Source organism: Schistocerca americana, chromosome 6, assembly GCF_021461395.2.
Source record: "Schistocerca americana isolate TAMUIC-IGC-003095 chromosome 6, iqSchAmer2.1, whole genome shotgun sequence".
NCBI lineage: Eukaryota > Metazoa > Arthropoda > Insecta > Orthoptera > Acrididae > Schistocerca > Schistocerca americana.
In genome coordinates this window covers 276,012,656-276,028,811 of record NC_060124.1, presented here as the reverse complement: position 1 = coordinate 276,028,811, position 16,156 = coordinate 276,012,656, and positions in this window count along the sequence as shown.

Sequence of the window (16,156 nt, the reverse complement as noted above, 5' to 3'; positions counted from 1 at the left end):
GACAGTGGCACGTGAAATGCCCTCCGCCACACACCGTTGGGTGGCTTGCGGAGTATAAATGTAGATGTAGATGATCCGGATGAACGTAGTCAGCTGGGTACAAGGCATAGCGATACACTACATGAACCGCTACGGCGAAAAGGAAGTCCTCGATTTGTGGCAATACAAGATTGAGGAGTTCCTGGTCTTAACGAACAGAACGCAATACCGGAACCTTTTTGCTAGCAACTTGGGGTCGTGGTTCACGGACTCACCGCCCAGATAGGGTGTGCCAAGTGTGAGAAGAAGTTCATTTGCAGACTCGATGTTTCCGAAATTCCCCTGCGGTAACATAAACAGTCTCTGACTGCGTGCAGCGGCGACGGAAACCCCGACGGTTGTTGATTGCTGATACCCTTTGCAATGACTACCGCCTCTTACTGGCCGCTTTCTTCGATAAGGTGATAACAGCAGGCAAGATGCCCGCTTTAGTTCATATTACCATCATAATTTTTGGCGTATGGCTCCCTTGTTATATATATATATATATATAATAAGCAACAATGTGATGGTGTTCTTCGGTGGTAGGAGGAGGGAGACCACGTGGCCAGGCCTCGGTTTCGACCGCTGCTTTCCGTGCCTCCTCGGCCCTGCCGCTGACTGTGCTCCGCAAGAAATAAATAAATAAAATAAAAATATATTTGGTAGGCGGCCCGGGTTCATTTCTCGGGCGATGCATTTGTTTTTAATTTACTATTCCGTTTCCGCATAGAAGAGGCAGAAGAAATGCACAAATCATTTTTGTCATCAGGGAAATAAAACCTCTTCCTGTTTTTTCAGTTAAAAAAATAAACGGAAAAAAGAAAAAAAAACAAAAGTAAAAAATGGTAAGGCGGCCGTTAAAAAATGGTAAAAAACAGCTAGCGAAACACAGACTGGTAAAGCGACCGCTCGCGCTAAGTGGGGAATCCAAGACCCGGTCCAGCACAAATTTTCGTTGTCATCACTTTATATAAAAAGAAAAAAGAATGGTATGGTGACCGCCCAGGACAAGCCGGTTCGAGTTCCGACCTGGCATAAAATTTTCATTGTTGTCATCCCATTATACGGCTGATGATAGTCCGTATTGGCAACTGCGAATACATTTCATGAAAGTGACAAGGTACGGCGATTACCGTTTGCGGCTTCGGCTCTTACAAATGACGATTTCGTGACTCACAATACATGGTTCTCTGACGATATATACGTTCATCTCAGTGAAGGGCATCAGATTTTGCGTACGAGAACCTCATGATTTTGTACCCGAGATTAAAAATTACGGAGAAAAAATTGTGTGTAGGATGTCATTTTCAGCCATGGAATCAATGGGCCAGTCGTTTTCAAGGGCACAGTTAAGAATGCGTGCTGCATGGACGTGAAAAATTTTCTTTTGCAACAGGATGAAAGATGGATCTCGTTATTATACAGAAAAACTTTATTCTGGATTTCCTTCACAAACATTTCTGGAACAGCGTGACGTTCCATCGACATCCTGAACGTTTTAGGGTGGTTCATCAGACAGCCTGGTCGTTATTTCCTGTGATTATTTCTTATGGGGACACAAAGGAGACAGACTACCACAACAAATAACGTAATGCAATGCAACTAGGAGTAGCTATCACAACAGTATTCCAAGGAATCACAGAAGACTTGTGTGGTTGGGTGCTCTTGAACACATCAGTTCGCCTCGAAGAGGTGGTACGTGAACAAGGTGAGCATATTGATCATGTACGGCACTCCCATTGAGCATACACATACTGATGATTAACGTAAAAAAAGGAAAAATTGACATTTCGTTGCTTGAAAGTTGTAAAACAATTTTCCAAGTATGACATTTTGCCCGCCACCTTGTATAAAATTAGTAGAGAAAATTCCTGGAATGAATTATCACTCTGCAGCTGTGTGCACAATGGTTTGAAACTCCTGGCAGATTAAAACCGTGAAGAGGTATTGGTGGAAGTAGATCCTACAGGACTATCCGTGGGTCACGTTTGGATAGCTCAGTTCGGTGGTCTATTGGAGATTTTTTTGTAAACGTTGACACAGATCGATCGTTTCCTAGTTATACTAAACTGTATTGGAAATTATTCACACTGATTCAGACATTCTGAAACAGCTGACAGTCTATATCACTTCCTCTTGCAAGATGTCTGAAGATGTCCCTTGCTTGTCAAATACCCGAAAGCAATTTGGAGTCGAGTTTGGTTCCTGTCCGGTAACATGATTGGGATACGGTTAAATTTTAGTAATGGGAACTTGTCCGTCTTTGGAAAAGTAAGGGAGAATAAATCCAGTCAAAACTGCCATCATCGCCTGAAAGTGGACCAGAATATGCTGAGTCTCATCACGAAGAGCGGACCGCACACCATCAGTAGCAACAACATCGTGCGGTCCCACTGAACACAATTTTCCGTAGCCAAGCATAATATTTATGTTCTTCTGACGGGAAATATTGTTTCATGCAATCACATTTAGGGAAGCAACTGTACATGAATACCTAGAACATTTTCGGCAACTGAGTTTGGCGCTAGAGTATACCACTGGAGGTAACCACAGAAAAATTACTCACGACGATTTAAGTATAGTTCTTTGACGAGGATATCCTGCTAGAACAGGGAGCTGGGACATCTGCAGTTCTTGGTAAAACAATCACTTCCAGGTAATTAAAATGAGTAAAAAATTAAATAAAAAATGTATTACTAAAACGGGACACAAGCTGACGCGTTTGTAAAAGGCGTTTTGAACAGTTATCGAAATACCTTGTTACCCAAATTAACAGAGATAGGAATGCTGTTAATTTCCATTCGTTTAGCTATCTGTAAACCAGAAGTGTTGTTCTGTGAAAATTTATTCTGTATGTTATTCATTCCTTTATATTCATCAGCACGAAAGAATTTTACATCTACGTTTCTTTCGTCATCATTTCTGTTCCACCGGTTTTTCAAATGTATAGTTCTCAAGAGAAATTTATCTGTTTCATCACTCAAGGCAAAACAAACGATTTCAGGAGAAGAATGTTCATTTTATTTTCGGCTGCCGCCGGAGGGCCATTAAGCGAATGTAAGGCGGGGCTGAAGGGGTGGAAGGAGAACCACAGAAGAAACTCAGTCGGCAGAGCACTTGCCCGTGAAAGGCAAACGCCACATATTCGAGTCCCGGTCGGGCACATACTTTTAATTTCTCACGAAGTTCCAAATTATATAGAATAATTCAAACCATCCTTCAATATAGATAGCAGACCAGAAATAGCGATGCACTGCTGAACTCAGAAACAGTACAAGTCATAACTCTCTTCATGATGCACTGTTCTGAAACAACCAAAACATGTATGTCAGTAAATGTGTCTCTTGCTCTACACGACAGACACAACTGCCAAATTTATGGGATACACTGTGTCCAACCTCTTACCTCACCTGGGCCACACTGGAAGAAGAAGAGCAATTTTGGCCCGCACATAATATACTTAACACTAACTGCTGCTGAAAACAAAGAAAAGGGGGTCGGGGAACGGTCGAGGACAGAATAATGGAGGTTCGAAGGCATGAAGTTAACATATTTAAGTAATGCAAAATTTATTAATTTATGAATATTTATTCTACAAAAGCAAGATGAAATTAATCTGACATGTTATGTATGAAATTTCATTGACAATTTTATATATAAGTAATCACGAATCATAGAATTAATGTGACTTCGAATTAGGGAAACTGAAGTATCAATATCAGGTTCGATCAAAGTGGCTGCAATTCTCGAAGGGTTTGCAAGGTGTTCATCTGAGAATTTGGTTCTGTTGATATTCATTGTTTGGTTTACTCTTGAATATAACTGTTAACAATCGTACGCGTTTCCAAAGATGACGTATGTAACGCACGACTGTGCAGCAAAGTATACTTGTCTCTGGGCTGGAATTATTTGTAAAAGCGCAACAAAGATACGTGATCAAATTTTTCCTTTAATTGGATGTCAGAGTGCAACTGTATGCATCCCATCTGAAAAACCACGTTGTAAAGATCTTTCTCTACTGTGGATGGGATGTGAGGGTAACGAACACGAGGATAACTGCGGGGGGGCCAAGGGCAAGGGAAGCAAGTTTCGCCATCAAGTGCAGTCCTAGCACATTTTGATTTGTAGCGATCACCGGTTATGGCAGATACTACACACGAAAGTAAAAAGATTTCTTGGAATCACTCTGCAGAGACGTTCATATTCAAATGTGCTTCTTATTTATAGAAATGGATAAGGTATCACATTAAACCTGTTACAACGGAATCACGGTAGTGTTAGGAGACACTGATAGTAAGTGCAATTCAAATGAAGATTTCTAACTTATACCGACTTCTAGTGATCGGAACTACTGTGAAAAATGTTCTTTACTACGATTGTACAGAAATAACACAGAATATCCTTGAATAGCCATAAATTAATTTCAGTATAAGTCTCAAAATCTCTACTTTCACAGCTGCAACTAAAGTAGCCGTAAGGTAACAGACCATCGTGTCTGACGAATTGGCCGTTTATAAGAACGAGACTCTGGGGGTTCAAGTATAGCACGGGCGGCAATATTAAGAAAGGGATGGACCAATGACATGTGTCTTATGAAGGGAGTTTCAAATTGAAAATATTAAATTTGTCATAATTTTACATAAGCGGAATTTCATGGAGTTTTTTGGACATCCCTGTCCTAAAATTTGCAAATCACAGTGAAGTACTTTTATCGCATCATATATCAGGAGCTGAAGAAAAGTCGTTGTTTCTGCCCTAAAAGCCGGTTCTTGCAGTTTTCTAAGCAGGTTCTGTCGATAATTACGGCACCTGTCTTCGACTGACTCCCGATTAGGGTATTTCAACATTTGTGACGCAATCTCTGACCAGTCAGACAAGCGAGTAACCGTTCACGCCGTGATTCTCCTTATACGTTCGATGCTTCCTGTTCGTTATACATGATATGGCCCGATTCTATTAAACGGTATTAAGATATGGGCGATAGAAGTGCCTTCCCTGCGGTTTCCCAGAATACTGCTAATGAACAGTAGCCTGCCTTTTGCCTTTACGTTCGTTCCACTTCGTGCTGAAACTTTTCTTTAAACAGATTACTGTTATTGAGAACATTCTATTTATTGATTTTTTCAATTGCTTTGCATGGATTATCTGAAAGATTGTTTGAGAAGTTGTGTCTATTGCAAACAATAAATCGAAAAAAGATGTTAATCTGGCCGCGTCTTCCAGCAAAGTGCACTGAGTCGTCAAACAAAGACAACTATAATTAACAAGAGGGTAAAGTTGGTGTTGGATACTAAATTGCTACACAAATATATACATTAATCTGGAATGCTAAATGTCACACTAATTGAGTTGATTTTTCCTGAACTGTCGCTAATGTTGCCTAATTAAGAACAGGGAAAAGTTCTGTGTCGGATACGAAATTGTTATAATGGTGTACAGGCAGTAGCTCGCGCGCAATCAAAGCAAAGAAAATTAATTCTTACCTTATGATGAAGTCTTCAGAAAATCAGTCAAAAAAACCTCTCTCTCCCACAGTAAAGATATCAAAAAACATACTATAAAATCAGTTTCTGTAACGATGATAAATTTTCATCACTCTCGCCACATCACCCTCTCGGCCGTTGTTCAATGCACGCTTACCCAACACGGACTAAATGCATCAGCGACCGGCATTTGTCGAAGCGGCCGAAGCAGAGATGTTATTGTAGGTTCGCAGTGTCGCAGATGACATAGTGCGCTGTATGAGAAACAAAGTAGGCGCGACTGACTTCTGCGTATCCAAGTTATAAGGGAAGCTGAGTGAACAAATTTCAACACGCCTTTCAATGCCTCCACGCATTATTAGCCCTGAATAATAGTGTTGTTACTCATTAATCCACCTCTACGTTTCTTGGAGTACAGAATCTTGCTTTTGTACGTATTAACAACTAGTTATCAATCGGGCATATTCTCGAGATCTAACTGAATATTACTGCAGTTTTTGCGTGATAGTATTTCCTCGTACACAACTGCATCACGTACTAGGGGAGAGTGTTGCACCTTGAATCACGTTTCCGACATTTGCTTCTAGCCATCCGGCAACAGCAATTTATTACATTTTCTTATTCCGTTTTTAAATTACGGCATTCACTTTCTGTGCGCTGCTGTCTTTGTCTACAAAAATTACTCTGGAAAATTAAGGATTTTTTCAAATGTGAAAACTTTGTCCAAATTATGTCATGGTCATGCACTGGGAACAAATATTCTACTGATTTTTAAAAACCTTGCAATCGAGAAGCTCTTGTCAGTACTGTTTCGATCACTTACATTATCGATCTACTACACCCCAGTAATCAGTAAGAGACACTAGACTAAACTGAAGTCTTATGAAAAACCACGTATAAGTTAAATAAATTTTGAAATTGAAGCTACTGGAAAGTTACAACAATTTCTATTTTCAAGGCATTGTGTCAACTGAGACTCGAACACAAGTCACCCACTCGGCACGTAAGTGCTCTGTCACAGAGCCAGGCTGCCTGTCGGAAAAGTAGTCATGCTGTAAGGTACTTCAGATATTCTGATAACTTCAGCTTCGATTTTCTCGAGAATTTTTGACAGTTGCATCTAACTGTACTTGTGGGACTGATATTTGAATTTGATATTTCAATAGTGGTACAAGTCCATTTTTGTTCATGTTGAGATACAGAGTCCTAAAGTTAAATAAGCGCTGAAAAATCTGTAGTTGAGATACCAGAAATATTCGAGCATATGAGTTCTTGCTAGAGATGAACCTGTCTTTCTGTTTGTTTGGCTCATTAATTTCAGAAGCATTATAGACAGAAAAGTGGAGGTAATGGACTTGTACCACTATTGAAATGAGCCCTTCATTTGAGCTCTGAACTTTACGTAGCATGAATACAAGAGATCATAAAAATGTGATTATCATCTGGTCTCTTTGTAAGTGGTTTACCAGTTTCGTGAACTTTTCGAACTTTTTAATTCCGCGGCTATTTGGAGCTCTCTACTTGACAGAAATAACAAAGAAAAATGCTATAAATGTTCTCTGGAAAACGGAGCTCTTCTCACGTAACAGCATATACTTAGAGACCACAGTTTCATATACGAGATGCAAGAAATGTAGTAAATGCGCCTGCAAATGATGTCCGGCCAATTCCGAAAAACTGTAAGCCACACCGAGAGCAGCCATCTCTGGTAAAATGGGCACTTTCTGAGTGTGTTATGTAGCTTACATTGTCTTCAGATAGCGAACCTTTATAAGAATTCAAAGTGAAGGAAACTGTAGCCTAATCAAAGGAGACAGAAGCGGAAGTCTCGTTCTTGAGAAAGAGAAAGGGAAAGACACAGGAAGCATAATCTTCCACTTACTCAGAAGAAGAAGACACTGAATGCGTTTTCTGCAGTGGTCGTTCCTCTCTTGACTGACATAGAGAAATGAGTACGTGAATGGAATGCTTATTTTTGGGCTCCCGCAGAAAACTTGAAAAAGAGCTTATGCATACTCTTACTGCACTTCTTTTCCACAATTAACGTATGTGGGAGAGGCAGAATATTTTTACTTTAAGATTTAAGTGTTCTTATTTGGGTCGATTTTTCTGTTTCATATTAGGATAGCAGGGAGCGGAAGGCTATTTACAATTTGTATAGAAACCAAATGGCAGTTATAAGTGTTGAGGGGCATGAAAGGGAAGCAGTGGTTGAGAAGGGAGTGAGACAGGGTTGTAGCCTCTCCCCGATGTTATTCAATCTGTATATTGAGCAAGCAGTGGAGGAAACAAAAGAAAAATTCGGAGTAGGTATTAATATCCATGGAGAAGAAATAAAAACTTTGAGGTTCGCCGATGACATTGTAATTCTGTCAGAGACAGCAAAGGACTTGGAAGAGCAGTTGAACGGAATGGATAGTGTCTTGAAGGGAGGATATAAGATGAACATCAACAAAAGCAAAACGAGGATAATGGAATGTAGTCGAATTAAGTCGGGTGATGTTGAGGGTATTAGGTTAGGAAATGAAACACTTAAAGTAGTAAAGGAGTTTTGCTATTTGGGGAGCAAAATAACTGATGATGGTCGAAGTAGAGAGGATATAAAATGTAGACTGGCAATGGGAAGGAAAGCTTTTCTGAAGAAGAGAAATTTGTTAACATCGAGTATAGATTTAAGTGTCAGGAAGTCTTTTCGGAAAGTATTTGTATGGAGTGTAGCCATGTATGTAAGTGAAACATGAACGATAAATAGTTTAGACAAGAAGAGAATACAAGCTTTCGAAATGTGGTGCTACAGAAGAATGATGAAGATTAAATGGGTAGATCACATAACTAATGAGGAGGTATTGAATAGGATTGGGGAGAAGAGAAGTTTGTGGCACAACTTGACCAGAAGAAGGGATCGGGTGGTAGGACATGTTCTGAGGCATCAAGGGATCACCAATTTAGCATTGGAGGGCAGCGTGGAGGGTAAAAATCGTAGAGGGAGACCAAGAGATGAATACACCAAGCAGATTCAGAAGGATGTAGGTTGCAGTAGGTACTGGGAGATGAAGAAGCTTGCGCAGGATAGAGTAGCATGAAGAGCTGCATCAAATCAGTCTCAGGACTGAAGACAACAACAACAACAATTAGGATAGCATTTATATTTAGATGCAGATTGACTGTTTGAATTTTCTCATTTTCAGAGTATTGAAAGGCGATCTGTTTTAATTGTTAAAAACCATTCAAATGCCAAGATCGCATAATCTTTTTTTATTTGAGCCGACCGGTTTCAACAGTCATTGTTGTCATCTTCAGGTCTTAAACATCTTTTTGTTGTATAATATATTCATTTTACGCTGAACTCAGCACATCATAAACGTTTGTTATCGCTAAAATACTTGACAACGTAAAACGCCTTGCCGAAAAGGGCGTGTCCATATACATATTGCCTTTTGGACAAGGTGCTTTGTTTTTAAATATTTTAGGATGACAAATGTTTATAATATGCTGAGTTTTGTGCACTTCTTGTGGTTATGGCTCTCCGTAAAATAAACATGTTTTACAACAAAAAGATGTTAAAAACCTTAAGATGACAGCAATGACTGTTGAAACAGATCGTCTTATGTAATAATAATAATAATAATAATAATAATGTGATCTTGCCGGCCTTTGAATGGTTTTTCACTAGTTTGTGTGTGTGTTTTTTTAAATTTGTAAGTATTAACTGTTAAGTAGCGCGAATTCAGTGGATAAAGTTTAAGCTACAATGATTTCAAACATACAGTTACATCAAACGAAATATAAAGTACGATAATGTGGCACGAGGAAAGATTCACGTCAGGGACGAGGCTAGTATGAGTCTAACCCACAATTACTACCCGTTACCTGTCTCGTCTAACGAGATATGGAAACCTCAGGAAATAGGTCTTATCGTCCGCGAGACTCTGGCATATATCCAACTGCAGGTCCCACAGTTGATCAGGTGATGTATTTACCGCCGGTATCATGTTGAGGATGCCTCCGCTCTACTCGTGCTACTCTTGCAGCACTTCCACAAACGATACAACGTAAAGATAAAAAAGGAAGTATCGAGGGGAAGCGAGCCATGATAATTCCAGTAGAATTCCTGAACCTCAAACACTGCCATGCGGCTAACGTAACTGTACAGATTTGCTCTTATCTGTTTATTCGAAGAAGAAGCACCTTGGCGTTTCAGACAGATGAAAGTGACAGTTGTAGTGCATGTACACTATCCACTCACAATGACCGCTTCTCAAAAGCTTGACTAAGCATCATTTGCAGTGGAGACAACTGCGAGACGTGCAGACAGGGAGTCAGTCAGTGTCTGGAAGGTAACCACAGGGATGTGGAGCCGTGCCTTGGCCAGAAGCGCTCGTTTTTCGGTTGAGGATCCATGGCGCGATCAGTCCGATGGAGGTGGTCCCACAGATTCGCCATTGGGTTTGGGGAATCTGGTGCCCAAGGGAGTACGGTAATGTCATCCCGGTGTCCTTCGAAGCACGCACCTACGTACACTGGCAGCTGTGTAACACTTCGCATTGTGCTGCTGACAGAGGCTACCGTGCAGAGAAAAAACAAACTACATTTAGGGGCGGACATGGTCCCCAAGGGTAGATACATACTTGTGTTGATCCATTTCGTCTTCAAGAATGACGAGAGCACCCAGGGAATGACACGCTAACATTCCCCAGACCGTGACGCTCCCTCCTATTGCCCGGATCCTTTCGACGGTTGTTGTAGGATGTTTGCTTCCAGACGATTCACGCCGACGATGCATGGAACGCAATTCATCTGAAGAGGCCATCTGTCACCACTCAGTGGGCCTCCACGTGCGGCACTGGAGTGCAAATTCCAACCTTCTTCAACACTGAACTGCAGTGAGCATGTGGGCTTTAACGCGGTATATACTGCAGAGGTCCGTGAGCAGCAAAGTTCGCTGAACAGTCGTTGAGGAGACACTGTTGGTAGCCTCTTGGTTAATCAGGGCAGTCAGTAGCTCAACAGTTGCACGTCTATTCGGCTGTACACATTTCCGCAGCTGCCGTTCACCCCTGTTATCTACGGCACTTGGTATACCACAACTGCCTCAGCGCAGATTTTAGATACCGCCATTTTACCATACACGGTATACTTAAACCGCGACGGCACGTACGCAGTTTTCTGATTTCGTCATTTCGGAAATGGTTCCACCTTTGGCCCGAAAGCCAATTACCATGCCAGTAGTGTGACAGGGCATTTTCTGAAACAATTTTTATCCAATTTACGACTTGACCGCTAACCATTGGTTAGAAAACAACTTAACTGGTTAATATCTGACCTTTTACGTAATTGTGCTCCTTCTCTCTCTCTCCTCTGCCTCCTGGCCTGGTGTTTTGTGGTGTCCAATGGCGTTTGAGTATCCATGCCATGCGGCCAATAAACTCCCGAGCTTGGGGTCTCTGCATGAAGCAGCATTTTATACCACCAAATGCCTGAACACCAGCTGCACCAGTCGCCCCCCAGCATTGTCAGCAACGGTAGCCTCATAAATTCGCAAATGTTGCGGAAAAAGGCATTTAGAACAGCAGCAAGCATCCAGCAAGTATTTGTCAAATACATTTGTCACATTGTTGCTCTTATGATTGTTCCTCGTTGATATTACTGCGATATTATTGCTATTATGATTGTTTATTTCAGCAGTGTTGCACCATAAGCAACAGCATGCTCTTAGAGCATGGAACATCAACAGTATTACCAAACCAGGAACGAGTTGTATTGCTTATAGTTTAATTTCGCTCCAGCACGCAGTGATGTGGGAAGGTAGTTGAAAATATTAATTTATATTTCTCTGCCTGTCGTAGTTCGGCAATGATGCGGGCAGGCAATTGAAAGCATTATTATTTTTTTTCATATGACAGTGCACCTAACGAGAGCACTTATACGAATACTTAGTGGCGTAGGTCGAAAAAAAAATTGTAAATGCGTAAACGCAATACCACTGGGACATTATTAGGTGTTCTCCATCGCAACTGCGTGCTTGTTCCAGGCTCCAGTCTGTCTGTTCGACAGTACTGTGGTAGCTGTAGTCACGAATTACTATCACCAATAACTATCCTAAAAAGAGCACTCTGGAGCAGGGCAGGATAAGGAGAGAATCAGGCTGTGGCTGTTTGGTGTTAATAACAAATTACGTCATTCGAGGCACCATCCAGATAGGTAAATACTCTGAGTTTTACTTACCTATCCATAGCAAATTTCTATAAGCACTACCGATTTATAACAAAAGATAATATATAAGAAATACCTCGCCACGAACTCTCCCTTGCAAAGCCATCCGTACAGTTCTGGACTATATGATATCAAGTAGTGTTCTTCAGGGGGTTACCGCTTTCCAACCAAAGATGCTGTGTAACACTGCAGTACAGAAAAATTTACATTTATGGAGGTGGGCTTTTTTTCTCTAACAAGTTGTCCTTGTTCTTAATGCTACCAAAGAAAAAATGTGGTGCTTTTGCTAGCCTTAGCAGCCGCAAATAGTCATATGTCGAGACAAGGAGGTGGAAGGGAAACATGAAAAATATGTTTTAATGAATGAATGTCAACCAGTTTACCAATCAATGGAATCTTATAGCGGAGGACTACAGTAGGTATCGTGTATCCTTTTATATTGTGGGTAAGTTTCACAACCGTTAAGTAAGATAAAACTTAGTATGCGTTTTATTTGTTTTTACAGACCTGAAGAGGTCATAAAATTCAGCGAGACCGGTAGTCACTGTAAACACAAATGCGACTACTGACTGCATTAAGAAACTGAAGACGTTATCGATATAGAGCCGTCTAACAACAAAAGAACAAGCAAAAAATCTGAACTCGCGTGTTTGAGCAAAAGCTTTTATTGTATCAGGAAACGGCCTTGCCGCAGTGGATACACCGATTCCCGTGAGATCACCTAAGTTAACCACTGTCGGGCGTGGTCGGCGCTTGGATGGGTGACCATCCAGGCCGCCATGCGCTGTTGCCATTTTTCGGGGTGCACTCAGCCTCGTGATGCCAATTGAGGAGCTACTCGACCGAATAGTAGCGGCTTCTGTCAAGAATACCGTCTTAATGACCGGGAGAGCGGTGTGCTGATCCCAAACCCCTCTTATCCGCATCCTCCCCTGAGGATGACACGGCGGTCGGATGGTCCCGATAGGCCACTTGTGGCCTGTGGACGGACTGGTATTATTGTATCATGTGAAAGTCTGGAGGCAAACTATTAAGCTAAACGTCTTCTTCTTCTTTCCATGGCCTTGTCCAATGTCTTCACTTGTTCGGTATGTTGTTATGGCTTCGTTAATGTAAGTGGTAAGCTTACAGAGTGGCTCTTGCTATTGCCATCTCGTTCCACCGTGGACAGAATTTGTGTACCCCACTTGTCTGCCTGTGTGAGACCGTGAGAACATTCTCGGAATGTTTGCTAATCGTGTAGATGAAGCGGGATCCAATTAGTCGGATATGGACAACCACCTAAAATCCACATTAAGGCTGGCGGGCACACTGGTCCTCATCGTTAATCCACTAGGCGGTAAACGTGAACACTTTAAACTGCATTTTCGTTAAACTAAACTGAGTGACAAAGAACGTGGGAAGGGTTCTCCTATTTGAGAGTATGCTCTGTATGACCCTCGAATGTTGCAGATAGATGCAGCTCGCACTGAGGTGAAAAAAGTCAATTGGATACCTCCTAATATCGCGTAGGACCTCCCTTTGCCCTGCGTTGTGCAGTGACTCAGCGTGGATTGGACTCAACAAGTCATTGGAAGTTCTCTGCAGAAATATTTAGCCTTGCACCCTTGCACCCTCTGTGGGCGTCCATAATTGCGGAAGTGTTGCCGGTGTAGGATTTTGTGCACGAAATGACCTCTCTATTACGTCCCATAGTTGTTCTATGGTATTCATGTGGGACGATGTGGGTGGCCAAATCGCTCGAATTACCCGGAATATTCTTCGAACCAGTTGTGAACATATTTGGTGATATGGAGATCATGAATGGCTGCAGATGGTCTCCAAGTAGCAGTTGAACCAGACGACCCAGTCCATTCCATGTGTACATAGCCTACGCCATTATGGGGCACTCACCAGTTTGCGCAGTGCGTTGTTGACAACTTGGGTCCATGGCATCGTGGGATCAGCGCCACACTCGAGCTCTACAACCAGCTCTTACTAACTGAAATGGGGACTCCATCTGAGCAGGCCACGATTTTACGGTCGTCTATGGTCCAACTGGTGTGCTCACGAGTCCAGGAGACGCGCTGCAGGCGATGTTCTGTATAACGATATGTTTACGTAATGTGTATACATAAACATACAGTTATAAATGTCCCCGTTCGTAGTCGCTAATTATAACAATATGTTTACTTTTATGCTGTAACATATAGCTATAATCAGCGGTGGAAATATATTTGCGAACGCCGACCGTGTGCAGCTGTTTCTAGTTGGATCGTCTGATCAGTCGGAAGTTGCATTGCAGAGGAGAGTAAATGCCTATTCAAAATATAATTATTTTTGGATAGCTCAACATGAATTTCCTAAGGGACCTTAGTTTATCATGCATTTACCAGCAGAATATGGCGCGGAGAAAATATTTCGCCGCATGCAACTTCCGTCCGATTACGAGGAAAGAATTCGTGACTATGACCACTTTATTTGGCAGAAACATAAAGAAAATTAAATAACTTCATGAAGGAGTGAGACATAGATTCTATACTAAATAAATAGTCCATAGACCAGTTCCATTTAACTCTGAATTTATGGCAATTAATGGATGAACTTAAATTACAATGAAGGATTTAACATGGATGCCGTTTTGACTGGCACTTCCCTTCTCGTAATGAAAATTATTCCTTTGACGTTTTCACACACAAGTCGCACAATAAATCTACTGCTATGCAGTGTTGCACTTTTAGTATTGCACTTTTAGTATTGCACTTTTACATTACACTAAAATAACATTATTTTTAACAATAATAATACGGTGGCAAGACATGCGCGTCCGACACAAGTTACAAGAGACAAGAGAAGAAAAAAATGAGTAACTGAGTAACTGTTAATCGAGAATTTCTCGTACATCAGAAGAATGTGTAAAAGTGTTCTTCTTCTGTCCGTTTTTCGCGCCGCTGTTTTCAAAGTCAGTAACTCACTGCATCTCTGACGGCGCTTCGACAATAAACAACAGGTCGTTCACCTTTTAGATTCTCGCAACATTATTTGCTAACTGTAGCTGTTGCCAAGCGACAGCTCGATTAGTGAATGGTTTAAAATGATAAGACACTCGCGTCGGCAGTCTGCTACTGTAGACCATTAATGCCAAATTTCTCTGCACTGTCCTAATGGGTACATTCGTCGTACGTCGGAAATTGATTTCTGCCGTTATTTCGGCAGTGTTGCTTATCTGTTAGCACTGACAAGTCTATGCGAACGCCGCTGCTGTTGGTTGTTAAGTGAAGGGCGTCCGCCATTCCGCTGTCCGTGGTGAGAGGTAAGCCCTAAAATTTGGTATTCTAAGCACACTCTCGACACTGTGAATCTCAGAATATTGAATTCCCTAACGATTTCCAACATGAAATGTCCCACGCTTCTAGCTCCAACTACTACTTCGCGTTCAAGGTCTGTTAATTCCCGTCGTGCGACTGTAACCTCGTTGGACATCTTTTCACATGAATCACTTCAGTACAGACGACAGCTCCGGCAAGGCGCTGCCTCTATACACCTTGTGTATGCAGTACTTCCGCCATCTGTATTCGTGCACATCGCAGTCCCACGACCTTTGTCACGCCAGTGTGCAGGGTGAGTGTGCAGAAAATAATCTGAGCAGTCTGTTAGAAAAATATCCGTACTGAACGTGGCAGCACTTTGTGAGTTAATCAGCGTTCAATACGGGATGGTAATCGGCGCACAGCATATCGGAGTTACACATGACTCTGCATTTCCGAAATCAAGGATGTCTTGTGTGGATTTTCAGTGTCGCCGAGGCAATGCTTCCACACGCGTAAACCGAGCACAGGCCGACTGCAAGTGTTCTACGAACGGACGCCTCGCCACTTCCACAAGGGCATACCGGGCAATCGATTTCGTACTGCGTGTCAGATCGCCGGCGATTTGAATGTCTCGGGTCAGGAAACTATTTTCAGCGCAGGCCGTAGCAGCTGACACCCGACTCACGTCCTTTTTCCTTCCCAAGTGGTTTGTACACTCAGTACGTTAACTACGGACCAGATGCAAAATTACACTTAACATTCGGATATCACACACAGGAAATCTTTAACACGTCACACGTCTTCTGGTTGCGCAGTTTATCTTCGTGAAAACGTATTTTAAAAACTTCATATTTACCTTAATAACCCACCCGTTTGACTGGACCTTTGAAATTTTAAAGTCTTTGCGCATAATTTACTACAAAAGCGTTTGTGACTGAAGGAGGAGTTTATGTATTCAATTTGACGAACACGCAGGTAATCATTGTTCAGCGTTAAAACTTTTTGTAGGCATGGGAATGGAGAAGGCAACGGAAACCATTGCATTAAAGACACATATCCACAGTTTATATGTAACTGGAGAACTCTGATGATAGTCTATCCACTGGCAAAAGGTTTACCCCCCATTCGGATCTCCGAGAGGGAACTGCC